The following is a 7,280-nucleotide window of genomic DNA, read 5'->3' on the forward strand; positions in this document are numbered from 1 at the left end:
ATGTAATCCTGGACCCAGATAATTGAGTGCCGGTAAACACCCTGAAGCCCCAGTGCCCTCCCGAAGCCGTGGCGATGCTGCTCAGGCCACTCGGTCCCTGCCGGAGGGGGCAGCCTGTGGGATTTCTCCGAGCAGGATGACTCTGCCCATCTATCCAGACCAGCAGCTCCGCAGTCCTGGGGCGTGCAGTGCTGGGGCTGTGGTCCTCTCCGCAGCAGGACGGGGCAGAGGGGATCGGGGAGAGGATGCTGTGCTCTGCCAGCGCTGCTGGGGCGCAGTTTGCAGCTGAGGGACTCTCTGGCCATCTCCTGTCCTGCCCGTCATTTCCAGGGCCACCCACCCCACCGTGCCTGCCGTGAGCTGATGGGATATGCAAGCCGCGCTTGCATCGTGAGATCCACAAACGCTCTCACCGGACAACCGTTTGCCTGAGCATCCTGCCCAGCACAGCCCGTCCCTTGCTGAGCCCCCGGGGGGGTCGGGCACGGCTGCATGGACAGCTGCCATATGGCAGTAAAACCCCATACGCTTCTCAAGTACTTCATATATGTGCAAAGCAGGCATGGGAGGCACAAAGCTGGCGGAACTCCTGCGGAGACACGGAGAACCAGCCGTGCTGGCTCGACCGCCCGGCCGGGTGCGCCGTCACCGGTTGCCTGCGCCGGGGGCTACCGGCTGCTATCGCCCGGTGAGAGCAGGGCTGCAATCGGGCTCTGCGGGGCCGTGGCACACCCAGATGCTGTCTCCTTGCCAGGCTGCCAGCTCGGCTCTCCCTGCTGGAGCCGGCTGAACCGCTTTCTCCGGGTGCAGCCTCAGCTTCTTGCAAAAACGGGTGAGGCAAGAAAGGAGCCCATTTTTCCAGAGGCAGTGGCTGGGGGGGGTGTCGGGGCTCAGTGCTGCTCACACGCGGGGCAGTGCTGCTGCAGGAAGTTCCCAGCCGGGATACAAACCTGCCATGGCAATGATGTCCCAACCTATGCAAACACCACGAGCAAGAATCAGACCTCCTGGCAATTCCGTGGTAGGTCTTGTGGGTAGATGGGTATTGGCGTTCCCATTTCACACCTGAAGAAACTGGAGTCACACAGTTACTTGGGTGCCTAAAGATGCAAAGCGTCGCCTCACTGGATCATCAGGACTGCATCGGTTGGCTGGGTACCAACCTCCCAAATTTGGGACCCTTCAGCTCCAGCCCTTTCAAGAAACCCATCTGAGTGCTTCTTTGCATTCACAGGCAACCAGATACGCTGGGAAAATCACCCTCCCCTGCAGCTCCCAGCGATCCCACACTCCCTTCCCATGTGAGACACGGGACAAGCTCCCTTGCGGCTCCAGGCTGGGAATGGAGGCTCCCGGCCGATGCAGAACTGGCTCTTTGCAGAGGCGTTTCGGAGCCTCCGGCTCCCTCCCTGCTAGCTAACGGCAGCCCTGCGCCCACCACCTCACAGACCTGGCTGGGACGGTCGCGGTGTTGGGGTGCAGCCTTGCTCGGGGTCTGGTTTTTCCCCCTGTGCACTGTCCTCAGCAGAGCCGTGCCCGGCCGGAGGAGTGCTGGCCTGGGCGCTGTAGAGATGTCATCGTGGTGACGCAGCGGTGAGAGAAGGTGTTGCAAACCCCAGCATCCCGCAGGGCTACCTGAGTCATTGCGCTGTCAGGGCTTCACCCCAGACGGGTCACCCTGGGGACCTGCGCTGCCCAAGGGACGACAGCCAGCGGCTTGCGCAAACCGCAAACCTGTGGTGCTCCAGGAGCAGCCAAAGTGCCAGGATGAGGGTGCCTGTAGTCAGGGAGCTGCCCGCGGTGCAGCCCCACATCTCTGCACCCTGCCTGCATCTGCCTGCAACACCATGCCCTCGGCAGCGGGGAGGGCACCAGCCCATGGGCAAGGGGGACGGGAATGGCAGAGCCACCACAGACTCCCCAGGAGGGTCCTTCGAGCCTTTGGCCAACGCCTTTGGCCATTTGGTGCCTGACACGGGGCACCAAACTAATCTGATTTATGCGGGGACCTGCACAGCCCTGCTTGCTCAGCCCCGTGAGGGTGGACGGGGATCAGTCGGCACGGCCAAGCTGGGGGTGCCCAGCTGGTGCTCGGCTGGGTCCGTACCCTGGGATAAGGCGGTCTGAAAGGCAGGGATGGAGCTGCCCCTTCCCTCTGCTCCTCCCCGCTGGCTCTTGCCAGGCAGCCGGGGGTGGTGGGCAGCCACGGAGACAGCATGGACCCCCCCCAGCCTCCACCACGCTACGATGGACCTGCAAGTCCGGGCAGCCCCGGGGGGAGCTACGCGATCAATTATTTTTCTAATCTTATCTAGCTGTCTGTCTTCTGCTTTCTCTTGTGTGCCTTTCTCTCCCTGCCTTCCCCTCCCTCCCCTACGCTTTGTAGCCTCCGACAGCCCTGTTTCCCCCCTCCAGCCCTTCGCTTTGATCCTAGGAAGAAGCAATTGATCCTCCTTATCTTTATTGTGGTAGAGACATTCCCAGCACTGCCCTTAATTAAATTCCTCTTCATTTTCTTCCGTAAGCCTTTCTTTCCCCCAACCCCAGATGTGTATTTATTTTTAAACATGCAATTAAATTATTAGATTGGTCATGAGAATAGCAGGAGCCAGATCCACCGGGGCTCTGCTCCGCGGGGTTCAGGGGGTAACCTCGGGGCTTTGCCCTGCTCCCCCTCCCCGCACAGCCGAGCCACGGGCTGCGGGGTTCATACGAGCTTGAGGTGCTGCTGTTCGCCCCGGGTGCCCGAGTGTTGGGTGCACAGGACAGGGAGCTCAGGCTCGGGGGCTGGCGGCCCCCGCGCTGCTGCAGGGCCTGGGAGCAGCCCGTGGCAGAGGGACGGCACGTTTCCAGCAGCCAGCACCCACGGGCACCAGCCTTTCCAAAGCCCGCTGTCAAGCGAAGCTGCAGGCGGGGGCAGGCAGACACCCCCCCGGCCCCGGTGGGGATGGGGGAGGCAGGACGGGCTCACGGGTGGCGGCAGCGGCCTCCTGCGCCCTGCCGTGCTCTGGGGGGGCCATGGTGGCACTGGGACAGGTCGCAGCGGCACGGGCACTGGCCACGGTAGCACAGGCACTGCCCACGGTGGCATTGGCACTAGCCACGGTGACACAGGCACTGCCCACGGTGGCATTGGCACTAGCCACGGTGACACAGGCACTGGCCGCCGCTGTTCATGCCAGGTGAGACCTGAGCACCCCCGGAGCCGGACCCGACTGTGACTCTGCACCGCTTTAAGCTTTTCCGCTCGGAAATTTTTCCTCCAGACACTTTGACCTCGGGGGCAGCGAGTATTTTTCATGTAGATCAGTCGAAATTCCCCCGGAGACAGCGCAGGAATGCGAAGCATGTTATCCTTGGTACCAGCTCTTTCTTTTTACGGCCTAAGCTTGGCCACGCTGACGGGGGGGAGGGAGGGAACGTCTGGGGTCCCGCCGTCTTTCCCATTGATGGTTGCCAACCCCCCCCCCCCCAAATCCCCTTCCTCCTCATCCTCCTCCTTGGGAAAACTCCCCCTCTGCGTTGCCCCCCCCATGGTGTGCCTGGGTCAGCCAGGGGGGCCCTGGGTGAGGGTCTCCATGCCAGGGTTTGCAGCAGAGTGAGCGGGGGCGTACCGGGGGGTGAGGCAATGCTGGCAGCACCCCAAAAATGAGGTGAGTGTCTCTGGGTCTCTATATGAGGGACCAGCCTCCAGCTCTTGGTGCTCCCCTCCTTGGGCTCAGGGAGGTCCCCGAGCCATGGGGATGCTGCGGGGATATTTTGGGAGATCCACCAGCAGAGCAGAGGGCAGCAAATACATTATTTTATCATCCAAGGCTCGTACAGCTGGAAACCCGATGGACTAACGCTAGGGAGATAAATCGCTGCGTTGTTCATCTCTATTAAAGTGTAATTACCCCTTAGATACCAAAACAATTTATTATTATTACTTATTCCAAGCTTGCTGTGGTGACAGGCAATGACACACACAAGGCAGGGGAAGGGGGCTAGCGCTGCCTGGCCACCCCTTGCCCCACACCACGGCACCTGGGCACCCCGGGGCACCTTTGGGTGGTACCAGCAGTATGATTGCAATGCTGCAAACCGGTCCCAAACGGGGAGCGAAGGCAAACCCTGCAGAGGGAAGTGCTCCTCTGGCTATGCTGCCTGGAAATCTCCCATCCCACCGGCTTGGCCACAGTGTTGGTGCCCCTCACCCCAGCAGAAACCCTCCTCCCCGTCTCTGGCTTTCCCCACTGAGCTCCCAATGTCTGTCCTCCCTGCACGGAGCGGGCACCACCCTCTGCACGCACCCATGCCAGCCCCACGCGATGCGGCTTGCAGTGGATGCGAGCTGCTCCCCACGCCGGGGAAGGGGTGGCTGAGCCCCGGGGTGCGGGGCCATGAGGGTCCCCATGCCCGGTGGCACCAGCTCAGCATGTCTCGCAGCTGCCGGCACCGCCCGGGCCCCCGCTGCCCCTGTCACTCTGTCTTATCCCGCTCTCAATAGCGGAGTGGGAGCCCAGCTGCAGCTATTACATAAAATGCAATTAGCAACGCGGGCGAGGGAGGCCTGAATGGCATTAAGGAATTCCTCCCGGACTGACGTCAAAGCTTCACTTCTCCTCCTGCCACCCGCACAAAGGGGGCTGTTATGAGGCCCCCCCCCCCCCCCGCCCCGCTGTGAGAATGCGAGTCCTCAGGGAGCCCCAGGCTGCACATGCCATGCGGGAATTGTCTCTGCAACCAGCACAAATGTCACCGGCAGCTCCCTGGCTCCCTACACAGGATTTTCTGGCTCCCTTGCTGAGCATGGGAAGATGCCGGCAGGCTCCGTTTGCCAGCTGCTCGCCTGCGAGAGGGGAGCTCGGCCAGGTGCCCAGGCCTGGGGAGCAGGAGGATGCTGGATGGGCAGCGGGGATGTCGCTCCTGGCTGGCTGGTACGACCCAGCCCCTGGGGCTCTGCTGCTCCCTGGAGCAGGACGGATGGAAGTGAGGATCAGCCTCACTGGGGCACAGGCAGGTCCGGGAACAGGGGGTAGATCAGAGGTCCCAAAATTCCTGCTGGGCTGGCAGTCGCCCATCAAGCTGGAGGAGCTCTGCTCACTGCCCCAGCACCAGGGCCTCCTGCGGGCACTGCCAAGGAGGTCACGGGGGCTGGCCTGTGCCTGGACACCAGCGTTTTGATGTGAATGCCCCAAAGTGTCACAGGCTGCTCCTCTGCCCTCAGCCAGCTCCGGCTCTGCCCCTGCTGCCGGGGGCTGCCCAGCTTCTCAGCGCTCTCCGGAGCCAGGGGAGGTGGCTGGGCTCACGCATGGTGCTGCTACCCCGACACCTCCTCCTCTCTGCAGAGGACACAGCGATTGTTGGGGGGGGGACACACACCCCCACACCTTCTGCGTGCTTGGACACCCTGTTGCACCCACCTCCCACCGCAATGGGAGCCTGCAGCCTCCTGAGACAGGGTGCTCGCTGTGTCCAGCAGAAATCCCCTTTCCTGCAAGCTCAGGGACACCAGCCCTCCCCCTCTGCACACTGGGCACCCCCTGGGCACCCCCTCCAGCCCCCCTCGCTGCTCCAGACCCCAGGGCAGGGGAGATGGGGCGGTGCCGCGCTGGAGGCAGGAAGGGGTTAAAGCGCTAATTAGGGTGAGAGACCCCACCCTGCCCCTCCTCGGCATTTAGGGAGGATGCGGCGGGGCGGCTCCCGGGCCGCCGTCCCCCTCCCGTCCCTCTGCGGCGGAGGTCGGGGGCCCCCCTGCGGCCGCGGGTCCGCACCGCCCCGGTCCCCTGTCCGTCACCGCCCCGGTCGGACACCGAGTTGAACCGGCAGGAAAGAGGCTTTTCCCTCGTCCTGCCCCCTCCTGCCTGCGGGCTGTGGGGCTGGCAGCAGTGGGGCAGCTGCCCCCCCCCCCCACCGCCCGCCCCCCCCCCCCCCCGGGGTCTCAAGGTCTGGGCACGGGCGGGGCCAAACAGCGGAGGGGGCTGGGTTCAGGGGGCTCAGGCTTTGAAAATTAATTCCTCGCTGTTTTGTTCTCACAGATTTTTAATGGTGTAAAAGCTGACCCGGTGCTGATGCAGCCCGCGCAGCACGCACCTTGTCGGGGTGCAGCAGGGCAGCTCCGCTGACCCTGAGGATGCGGCAGGTTCCCCAGCCCTGGGCCCGAACACCAGCGCAGCTCTGGGCGAGCCCGCCGTGCTTCAGTGAAGTTCATGGAGATGTGACTGTGCACTCCAGAGAGGGATGTGCCCTTGGCGTCACCTGCAGACACGGGCCAGGCTGCAGGGAGCCTCTGCAAAGGTCTGTACTGTCCTCGTCTGCCTGTCCCACCTGGGCACAGCCCCTGCTTCTTGCACCATCCTGCTCACTGGGGCCTGGCTGTCTTGTCCCTGATATTAAACCCATGTCACCTCCTAGATGCCCTTTCCAGTAGGTATGGGGGATGCCTGGGAGTGAGGTCCGTCTGTGTGCCCCAAATCCATCACCAGCCAGAGGTACTGCCAGGTCCCCTTGAAGTCCCACCACCCGCTGCCTTGCTTCTCCCCACCCGTGTCTGCTCAGCTGATGGTTCAGATCCATGTGCCATCTTTCCAGGTCAAAGTGAGCGCTGAAACCCAGCCTGCTGCTACGCTTCAGAAATAGTGGAGCTTTATCCCCCAGCTGCCCTCCCGCTCCCCCACGCTGAGCTCGCTCGCAGTGTGCGTGGTTTAACTCCAGTGCAAACCGACGGGCTGGGATGCATCTGGTACCTGCTGGCCCGGCCACCAGGTCTCCACAAGGAGAGCAGGGTCACCGCTCGCTGTGGTCACCTTCCACAAGCCATGGCTCTTCTCCATCCTTGGTGTCCTCTACCACTTCTCTCCTTCCTGATGCATCAGACCCAGCACCCTGGGGCTGGGGCTCTCACTGCCCCCCAGCCCTCCTCCTTGCAGCCCCCCCACCCTTGTGTTGCTGGCTCCTTTGGCAGAGCGCAGGGTTCCTGTGGGCATCCACTGCCCCATGCAGAGCTCCTGGCCGCTGGGATGCGCTGGGAGGTGTGCCAATGTGAGAGGTGATGCTCAACTGCCAAGGGGATGTGGGGACCCCGATGTGGGGCCACAGGTGGGCTTGGCTTGGCCCCAGGAGCACAGAAGAGGCGGGAGAGGACGCTCACCATCCCCTCTGCATGCTGGAACTGCCTCTGCCCCTTCTGCTGGACCCCCTGACCCTCCTGAGCACCCTGTGCCCCAAACCAGCCCCGTGTGTGGGGCTGGGAAGCGCCACAGAAAATGTTAAGGGCCAAATTCTCAGCTGAGGCAAAC

Source organism: Balearica regulorum, chromosome 25 (genome assembly GCF_011004875.1).
Source record: "Balearica regulorum gibbericeps isolate bBalReg1 chromosome 25, bBalReg1.pri, whole genome shotgun sequence".
Taxonomy (NCBI): Eukaryota; Metazoa; Chordata; class Aves; order Gruiformes; family Gruidae; genus Balearica; species Balearica regulorum.